Source organism: Diabrotica virgifera, chromosome 10 (genome assembly GCF_917563875.1).
Source record: "Diabrotica virgifera virgifera chromosome 10, PGI_DIABVI_V3a".
Lineage (NCBI taxonomy): Eukaryota > Metazoa > Arthropoda > Insecta > Coleoptera > Chrysomelidae > Diabrotica > Diabrotica virgifera.
In genome coordinates, this window is record NC_065452.1 from 137628424 (window position 1) to 137639558 (window position 11135).

Here is an 11135-nt window from a genome sequence, read left to right on the forward strand (position 1 = left end):
AGAACTATTCGAGCTAGTTTTACAAAGGAGAACATTACTGGAAGCCAGGACGAGGTTTGATCGCAGCCAAGGATAGCAGGAAACGGGTCTTGTGTGAGGACATTTTCAGTTCACCAGGAAAAGGTCAGTCTCATTTGTTTGGACATGAATGTATGGGTTTTTCGTATTAAATTCCACATAAAAAATTGAATAACATAATCAATAATATCAGAAAAGCTTCATCAAACTTAAATAGAGTTGTGCTAATAACTCCTAATAGTTAAATGTTAATAAAAACTTTCAATTGAAAACTAAAAGGAAATAAGATTCCCATTTGTAAATGTTATGTTTAAGAATAATAAGAAATAGCAAATATTAAGCATTGATTGCCTTTTAAATAAAATAAAAAATATTTTGATTATAATTGTAACCCATATATGTGTATTTTTTTTACTCTTTTCTTTTCTATCCCGATTAGGAACCATTAAGAAATATTTGAAGCCACGAAAGTAAGTAATTAATTTATAATTCGCCCTGAGATTGAAAACATATTGATATGTGATCTGGTTAATTAATTAGATTAGTATTAATACATTGATTAAATTAAGTGACATATAAGAATATTATCTCATATCAATAATCAAGATCACATCAATATATATATATATATATATATATATATATATATATATATATATATATATGGCTCACAAATGATAGGAAGCCCGCTACAACCTGCCGATGAATGGAAGCCCGCGGTTTACGGGGTAAGGGGATTGTAGCACTGTCTTATTCCTACAGTCTTACGAAGCCCACTCGTATAAACGCGTTCACAGTGTATATGAATTACGCATTATACGAAGCCCGACGATGTTGCCATGTTTTAATTTACGTTTAAATAATACGACTGTTCTACGAGATCCTTATATGTGTATATAAGTCGTCATATTGCCTGTTATAAGAAGTCCAATTCTATTCAGCAATCTATACGAAGCATTTTAGAAGAGTCAACATAGAACGAAAAGATGCATTGTTTCGGAGCAATTCAAACAAGATTATCTTTTTCTAAAACTTTTTTTGTTAGTTTATATACATGTTAAAGTAAAAAGTTCTACTCACAGATTTTGCCGCTAATTGTTTATTATTTGTTTAAACAATAACAATAATTGTTTTGTACAGTGTGTCCAATTAACACGTTGTCGGACACTGCGTCAAATGTATAAGCAAGTGTTGTGACACTATATGTATTTTGCAAAGTAGAATAGGGAAAAATTCAACGTATATAGACGTTGTGTCACATTACATCAATGGAAATTAGACGAATATAGACGTTCTGTTCGTCAACGTGAAAAGTTGTGCATGGTCTAAATTAAAAATAGAACCATCAGTTCATTTTTTTGAAGCCGTATACGAGATATTATGTCAAAAAATATGAATTTTACTCAAGAGTAAAGTAGCTTTATTATTCAAAATATTAAAAATTGTTGTAATGAAAAGTTGTTTGGAATTAAGAACTATATTCTAATATGCCACTTCATCTTTCTAATTAAAAAAAAGTTGAATTTTTTTTAATTATGGATATACAACATTATTTTCAGTTATTTCAATTATGATAACTATTTTATTATAGACCAGTAAGGATCTGTGAAAAAACGTCTATTTTTGGATGTGAAAGGTGGCATTCGAATTTTTGCAGATAAAGTAAGGTGATAACTTCGTTAATAATAATTTACTTATGCTCCTTCTCAAATATGGCCGGAACATTAATAAAAAAAAATAAAATATTTAAAAATTCGAAAAACGTCGATTTTTTTCTGTTTCTTTGCTTATAACTTTAAAACGATTCGTTTTGGAACAAAGTCGTAGAGAAATAAAATAAAGATAATTGAATTTTGTATGATATCCGACTGGTCAAAAACGTCTTAACTTATTACCTTTTCTGCAATATAGCAATAAATACAAAATAAGGGGGCAAAATATGCCTGTTGTTATTCAATGTTTTTAACCACTTCGGTGGTACTTAGAACCTTAGTAATTCGCTTAGGAAATTATTTGTAACATACTTAAACTGTGTACCAAATTTCATTAAAATCGACCTAATAGATTTTGCATAATAAATTTGCAATTTAAATGTTTTTAAAAAAGTTCAAATTTTTTAAAATCTTTCTGAACAAAAAGTAGACCATTTAGAAGTTGTCTAATTTTTTTACATATAAAGAGGCGCTTTACCTATCTAATACACTTTACAGAATTAAAATCGGATTATTTAAGGGGCCTCAGCAATGTTTTAAACTTATAAATAATTTTTTGGCTTATAAACAAATAGCTTTGTTTAATAATAAAAAATTAATTTTTAGCAATGCAAATAATTAAAACCGGTATAATTTGATTTATACTTTCAAATTCTGTCGGCAGAATTGCTATTTTATTTTTTAATCAAAAGTTATTCGCGTTCAAAAATTGCACTTTTTCGATTTTTTGAAAGTTCCACTGCGTTTATCTCGAAAACTATGCATCCTACGAAAAAACTTGTAGGAACATTTTTTGCTTAGACTTACCCAAGAAATATAAAAAAGTGTTTTATTTTGCGAAAAATCGATGTTATGTAATTCCTCAAGTTGTTTGTTATAACAATTTTATTGACATCCGGATCAACTGTTACCCAAAAAAATCGTGTTCCACGGGTAAAAAAATACATAAAAATCTTGGGTAAGTCCATCTAAATAAAGGTCCCGCAGCACCCCCTCCTGGCCACAGGACTAATTTGTTTATAAGCCAAAAAATTGTTTATAATTTTAAAACATTGCTGAGGCTGCTTAAACAATCCGATTTTAATTCTGTAAAGTGCATTAGATAGGTGGAATGCTTCTTTATATGTAAAAAAATTGACCAATCTTTGTATACACTAGTTTTTGTTGTGAAAGATTTTAAAAAATTTTAATTTTTTAAAAAAAGTTTAGATTGCAAAATTATTATTCAAAATCTAGTAAGTCAATTTTAATGAAATTTGGTGTACGGTTTTAGCACATTACAAAAATTTTCTAAGCGAATTAGGAAGGTTCCAAGTGTAACCTAAGTGATGGAAAATAATTAAATAATAACAGGCTTATTTTGCCCCCTTATTTTATATTTATTGCTATTTTGCAGCAAGGGTGATTAATTAAGAGATTTTTAACCAATCGCATCTGATAGAAAATTTAATTACCTTTGTTTTATTCCTATACGACTTTGTTCCAAAATGAATCGTTTTAAAGTTATAAGCAAAAAAATTAGAAAAAAAAAAGAATTTTTTGAATTTTTTAAATATTTTATTTTTTTTTTTATTAATGTTCCGGGCATATTTGAGACGGAGCATTAATCAATTATTAATAACGAAGTTATCACCTAACTTTATCCGCAAAAATCTGAATGCCACCTCTCACATCCATCTGAAAAAAAGTTATCCTTTGTAAAAAGTTCTGCATGGCCAAAGACCTTAAATACAACCATCTTATATCAATTTTGATTAATTTTATACGAGGTATGTCAAAAAAGATAAATTTCGATCAAGAATAAAGTACCTTTATAGTTCAGAATATTTCAATGAGAAGGATGGAATATTGGAAGATGGTTTTTAGTGTTGTTCTGAAGCTATTTTCTTGTGGCATTTTTATAATTATTTTGATTGGGAAATAAGCCACAATTAAATTGAAAAAATAATTTTATTAACGTTTCGACGCCCAAATCGGATGTCCTTGTCAAAATACAAAATATTACCTAGTAAATATTAGTAATATTTTATATTTTGACAACGACATCCGATTTGGGCGTCCAAACGCGAATAAAATTATTTTTTCAATTTAATTGTGGCTTATTTCCCAACCAAAGATAGATTCCCAACCTAGCGACCCGGCATTGGTCGCTAGGTAGATTGTTACGCGAGTGGTCGCGCGTGAGATTTTCTCTCACATATCCAAATTTTACCTTTTTTTACAAAATAAAGTTTTTAAAACAGTTTTTAAACTTTTTTTATTAACTAATAATAAGAAAAAAAATGTAACATAATATAGATAATAATATAATAAAATAAAAAGAAATAATCGGAATTAAACCAATATTAATCAATCTCCGTATCTTGATAATTTACGGCACAGCACACAAATATAACAAGAATGCTCTGGAAAAATTGATTGATGACAATTACAATTTTTTTTACATTATTTTAGGTTTTAAGTGCCAAAATAAAATTAATTTTTATGTACAGTTCGTAACGCGGGTGGTCGCTTGATGAGAGAATGTCTCACTTGAAGCGCGCTGACTCAACAATTGGGTGATATTAGGTCAACTGAGTCACTATCTAAGCGGACGATTCTATTAGATTGTCGAGGGAGGATAGTTAGGAGACTAGAAGGAACTACAGATCTTATAATTTCCCAGAAAAAAATTCTGTGCAATTTTCTGAAACCGTGAGAGAAAATCTCATATAGCGACCACTGGCGGGTTAATTATGGTTTTTAGTTCTAAACAACTTTACATAAGCACAATTTTCAATATTGTGAAAAATAAGGGTATATTATTTAAGTACTCTTGGGAAAATTCATATTTTTTTTATATACCTTGTATAAAATTGACAAAATTTGATATTAGACGGTTGTATTTTAGGTTTTAGACCCTGTAGAACATTTTATAAAGAATAACTGCTTTTCGTAAAATGAATAATAAAAGAGTTTTCCGCCTACCTCTACCGAAAGTATACTTTTCCGGACCTGATTGTAGGGAGCAAAGTTGTACTTTTCCTCCCTAGAGAAGAAAAGTAAAAGTGACATCAAAAATTTTCAAATTTTTTTTCCATTAGAAGGATGAAATTGCATATCAGAATATAGTTCTTAATTCCAAACAATCTTGTTAAATTATATAATTTAAAATAATTTTAAAAATATCGTTGAATTTTGTTTCTATTTTGTTTTTGATTATGCTGAATCCGAATATGGCATTACAATTTGAAAATGCCTATAAAGAAGCTCTTCTACACTATGTCTGCGTAGCAAGGAACCATATTTGAAACAATTTTATTACAAATTTTACGAAAAAAAGTTTATTCTTCATAAATTGCTCTGCATAGTCTAAAATCTAAAACCCAATCATCAGATATCAAGTTTTATCAATTTTATACGAGGTATGTCAAAAATACGAATTTTGTTAAAGAGTAAAGTACCTTTATATTCCAGAATATCAAAATATGGGTATTATAAAAAGTTGTTGGGAATTAAAAACTATGTTTTATTATAATTACATCATTATAATTGAAAAAAAAATTCAATGTTTTCTCAAATTACGGATACCCATCATCATTATTTTATTTCAATTATTTCAACTATTTTATTATTAATTTTACGAAAAAAAGTTATTCTTCATAAAATACTCTATTCTGGTCTAAAGTCCAAAAAACAACCATCAGATATCAAACTTTTTCAATTTTATACGAGGTATGTAAAAAATATGACTTTTGCTTAACAGTTCAGTATGGTTTGTTCAACAGTAAATGGTTGAGTTCAATTAGTGCGGTCGTAAATATTATTAAATTTATCTGACCTGGCCCATTGTTAAGACCCACCCGGAGCGATAAGCAACCGAGGTAGACAGAGTTGGTCTTTTGACAATTAACACTGACTAGACGGTAATCCCATAATAAAGCAAAGAAATTGTACCAGAAAACGTATTTAAATTTTACCTGAAACCGGACCTTTTATACTATTATCGGTTATTCCAGGATGTTTATAGTGGTAACTAATTGAACTCGACCATTTACTGTTAAACATACCATACCTTTATAGTTCACAATATCTCATTTAGAAGAATGTAATTAAACAGTGAAACATATTTTGTAATTCCAAACAACTTTTTTTAATAACAATTTTCGATATTGTGAAATCTAAAGGTACTTTACTCTTGAGTGAAATTCATATTTTTTTACATACCTCGTATGTCAAAATGTAAAATCGTATGTAAAACCTCGTATGTAAAATTAATAAAATTTGATATTTGATGGTTGCATCTGAGATCATATACGATGCAGAGTATTTTATAAAGAATAACGTTTTTCGTAAAACTGGTAATAAAAAAGTTATTAATAGGTTCGAAGTTACGCAGACATAATGTTTAAGAGCTAAAAATATTTTTTTGTTGAAAATTTATTATTGTTCAAGCTTATTATTAAATTTATTTTAGGTAAGTTTTAGAGAAAACATTTTTGATCACTTTTTATAAACAATTTTTTAGTTGGTAATTTTCGGTTTTTGTATTAGGTACATTTTTGTTATCTTTCTTAATTTTTGTCAAAAAGGAATAGTTTCATTCATAGTTTCATAGTTTCATTTCTAAAATAAAATTATTGAGTAAATTTTAAAAATACATCAAATGCTTTAAAAAATCACCTATAAAATTGTAAAAAATCTTTTCAAATTTGAGTAATACCGTTTTAAAGTGCTGGTAATTCTGTAAACTACGTTTTTACTTAAAACTTACGTAAAAGTTTTCAAAAATTGCATTTTTGCGTCATATCATTTGAATTAAATTTTTGGCATTTTTTTGAATGAAACATTGTTTAGTAAGATGTTTGAAAGGTAAGTTGTGCAAATTTGAGAGCTTTATAAGAAAAATTTTATTAGTTACACATTTTTAAATAATGTTTAAACAAAATTCAGCCCACACCGTACTTATGCCCATACATTTTATTTCTTTTTATTATAACCATAAGATAGCTTAATTGTTCTTCTTTCCAATTAAGCTATCCTTTCTTGTTCCTTCTCTTAATTTCCTTCTTTCTTGTCCAATTTGTAAAATTTTATTTGATCCATTAATTAGAGAAATACACTGAAATAACTCAGCCGTGCACTTCGCTAGTTTACAGTGCGCCAATGTTTGTGAGAAGGGTGACTTTAGCGTTATAAATAAAAAATTATAGAAGCTACAGATTTAATTTTATAAAAATTTTAATCTTATATTTAGGTTTTTTTCAATAGTCTGAATTTTTCAAGTCAAGTCAGTTTTTTTCTAAAATTTATATTTTCGGGGTTATTTAAAGAAACATCTAATTTCGCAGTTCATTTGTTTAATAAAAAATTAAGTACCCACTTCTAGAGCAGAACTTTTTAATAAGTTGTTTATTAAACATTTCTTAGGGCCATCGGTACATAATTCGCAAATATTTTAAGGCTATCCCCACTCTTTCTGTCTTTACACGGCAAATTACGTGTAGTAAAATTGTCACTGGTATGGATATGTAAACTTTACTTGACAATTTCATCATTAACTGTAAAGATGGCTTTTGAATGTCCTTGGATAACTTTTACTAGTATAATTAATTGCCTTAATTGTTAATTCAGTTAATTAATATGATTATTTCATATTTCCGACCAATAGAAAGCTACAGAAATACAAATTAAATTGATCATTTTTGATAATATCCCATCGTCAAGTATATTACGTCAGATGCCCTTCGTTGCTGTGAAAAAATACATTCAGTGACATTAATGACAATTACTGTTTTAAAACTTATAAAAGTGATGACTTTCAATCGTCAAATATTTATAACAACTGTGTGTTTAATTGTACTAATTTGTACTTACATAAATAAATTACAATAAAATTTTGGTTTTAAACAGTTTTATTCATGAAATAATCGCAGCAAATTGCTGCTCGATCTCTGAAATTATTATCGAATTGTTTCCCTCGTGCCACTTGACGTAATTTCACTCCCCTTCGAGTCGTGAAATTAATAATGTCAAAGTGTCACTCGGGAAAAATTCGATAATTTCAGAGCTCTTGTGCAATTACTACTGATAATTTTTTCACTACCTATGTATTCAGTAATAATTTATCTACTGTACAACAAAAGCTAATAATCAATCGAGAAAAGAGGAAAAGTGATAAAGTGATTTTTTAATAATATATTGTTACTATGAAACGCTTACAATTTTGAACATCTGTAACAACACAATACTTGGATCACTGAATATATCCTGGTGTATTCTCTGCTTTGGATCTTCCATAAATAATAAACAATAAATAACTTTTTATTAAGTTCACGTCTTAAATCAATTATTTATTAAACACATTATCAATATTATTTAATCAACAACTGAAAATATTCCCAATGCCAGGTCAAATATTTAAAATTGTCACTGTCTGACTGACAATATGCTGGCAATATTCTATTTACTACTGACAAAGACTTGGAAAATATTACCACGGCCATTGTGTTCATTTTTTTTCAAATCCTGAAAAAAAAACAATAAATATTTTTGAAAAATTTAAACGCAAAATGAAAGACTAAATTATTACCGAGGGCCGAAAGTCTCTTACAATAAATAAAAAGTTTATTTTGAATGAGATATTTTGAAATTAAAAGTCACACTAAATTTTCTTTTAGTTTTTTAGCCCTGTAACTTATTAAAATAAACATTATAGAAGTTCTCAGGGACTTTCGGCCCTCGCTAATAACGTAATCTCTTATTCTGAGTTTAAAATTTTCAAAAATAATTATTAGTTTTCTCAGAATTCGAAAAAAAAAATGAATTCCATTTGAGTAGCATTTCAGCAGAAACTACGTGCCCATTCCCTTAATGAAATTAAAAAACATCTATATTGTTTGAATTTTTCCGAAGGGAAAATCTATATGCATTATTATATTAAATATTTTGTATTTGTATTAAATGAGGCGCTCAGAGCAACAGTGGCACAGTCCGCAAATTGAGCATTTTTAGATTAATACATCAATAAAAGCAGAAAAATTGAATATATGGTTCAACAGTGGTCTACACAATCTAGCTCTATATTTGGCAATATGGCACTACATAATGTATTGTTGCCTTGACAAATACGAAAAATACGAATGAAACAGTGGCCTAACCCTCAATTGTGTGGCTCAAACCCATCAAACAAGTGTTCATCGTATCAGAATCAGAATAATACGCATAATTCATAAGAATGACTATTTTTAATTTTATAAAGTAATATTTAATAACAATAACTTTAACCCCGTCCTTGACTGAGTGGTAAGAGCGCCTACCTTTGGATCGAAAAATCCGAATGGTTGTGAGTTCGAATCTCACCAGGGTCAGAAACGTTTCATTTATTATAAATTAATAAATGAAAATAGTTTCTGTCCTTGTGGGATCGGTACTCACCGGAGGAACCGCAGACGTTCGGATACAGTTAGCGTCTCTTTGCAAAGACAATGACGTCAACTTTGCAAAGTAACAAGACACTTACTCAACACACACACACACTACACATTACACTGGGTACCTAACTGTTAAAAATTACCGTACCTACCATGCCAATGGCCATTAGTTGTCGAGGCATTAACCTTTTTTAAATAAAAAAAAACAATAATTTAATTTGTCATATTAATTTCCTATTTGGTAGCAAATTTTGTGGCTTATTACAAACTAAAATAGTAAATTAGTAATACAAAGTATTAATTTGTATTAATTGTATCAATTAAAATAAATAATTCTTTTGCGATTCAATTTTTAAATCTTTTTTCTGTCGGTATCTTACTGTGTACAGGTAATGCTAAGAATTACCATAATCTGTTCTCGGGAGTCTTAGTACACAAGATTAATGACGATGAACGACCCAAAAATACAAAAAATGTGCATTGCCAGGTAATAATAAAAATGTTTACAAGCTAATAGTACTTTGAGGAATACGCAAAAACGTTGCCAAACTTCAGGGCTTCTTATAATCGGTAGCTCAATGTGGGCTTCCTAACGCTGCTGAACTTCTACAGAGTATATACTTTTTTTCGCAGCGCAAACTGGTGGTAGATACCATGAACTACGAGTGTATGTTTTGATAATAATTCCAGGCATAAGCAGCCCGGGCTTCGTATTGTTAATCATGATTTCAGAGCTACCTATGGTACATTTCTAAAATTTGTCCGAATATATATGAAGCCCAAGCGTATTCACATGTTCTGAGCGTGGTTAAAATATCGAGAGATGGTGTAAAGTACGTTTTTTGGGGAAATAACATTAAATAATTACGAAGCCCGAATCCGGGCTTCGTAAGGAGGTGTCGGGCTTCGTATGACCGGTGCGATATAGCGTTTTTGGCTTCCTAAAGTCGGAATCCATATATATATATATATATATATATATATATATATATATATATATATATATATATATATATATATATATATATATATATGGATTCCGACTTTAGGAAGCCAAAAACGCTATATCGCACCGGTCATACGAAGCCCGACACCTCCTTACGAAGCCCGGATTCGGGCTTCGTAATTCTTTAATGTTATTTCCCCAAAAAACGTACTTTACACCATCTCTCGATATTTTAACCAAGCTCAGAACATGTAAATACGCTTGGGCTTCATATATATTCGGACAAATTTTAGAAATGTACCATAGGTAGCTCTGAAATCATGATTAACAATACGAAGCCCGGGCTGCTTATGCCTGGAATTATTATCAAAACATACACTCGTAGTTCATGGTATCTACCACCAGTTTGCGCTGCGAAAAAAAGTATATACTCTGTAGAAGTTCAGCAGCGTTAGGAAGCCCACATTGAGCTACCGATTATAAGAAGCCCTGAAGTTTGGCAACGTTTTTGCGTATCCCTCAAAGTACTATTAGGTTGTAAACATTTTTATTATTACCTGGCAATGCACATTTTTCGTATTTTTGGGTCGTTCATCGTCATTAATCTTGTGTACTAAGACTCCCGAGAACAGATTATGGTAATTCTTAGCATTACCTGTACACAGTAAGATACCGACAGAAAAAAGATTTAAAAATTGAATCGCAAAAGAATTATTTATTTTAATTGATACAAGTAATACAAATTAATACTTCGTATTACTAATTTACTATTTTAGTTTGTAATAAGCCACAAAATTTGCTACCAAATAGGAAATTAATATGACAAATTAAATTATTGTTTTTTTTTTTATTTAAAAAAGGTTAATGCCTCGACAACTAATGGCCATTGGCATGGTAGGTACGGTAATTTTTAACAGTTAGGTACCTAGTGTAATGTGTAGTGTGTGTGTTGAGTAAGTGTCTTGTTACTTTGCAAAGTTGACGTCATTGTCTTTGCAAAGAGACGCTAACTGTATCCGAACGTCTGCGGTCCCTCCGGTGAGTACC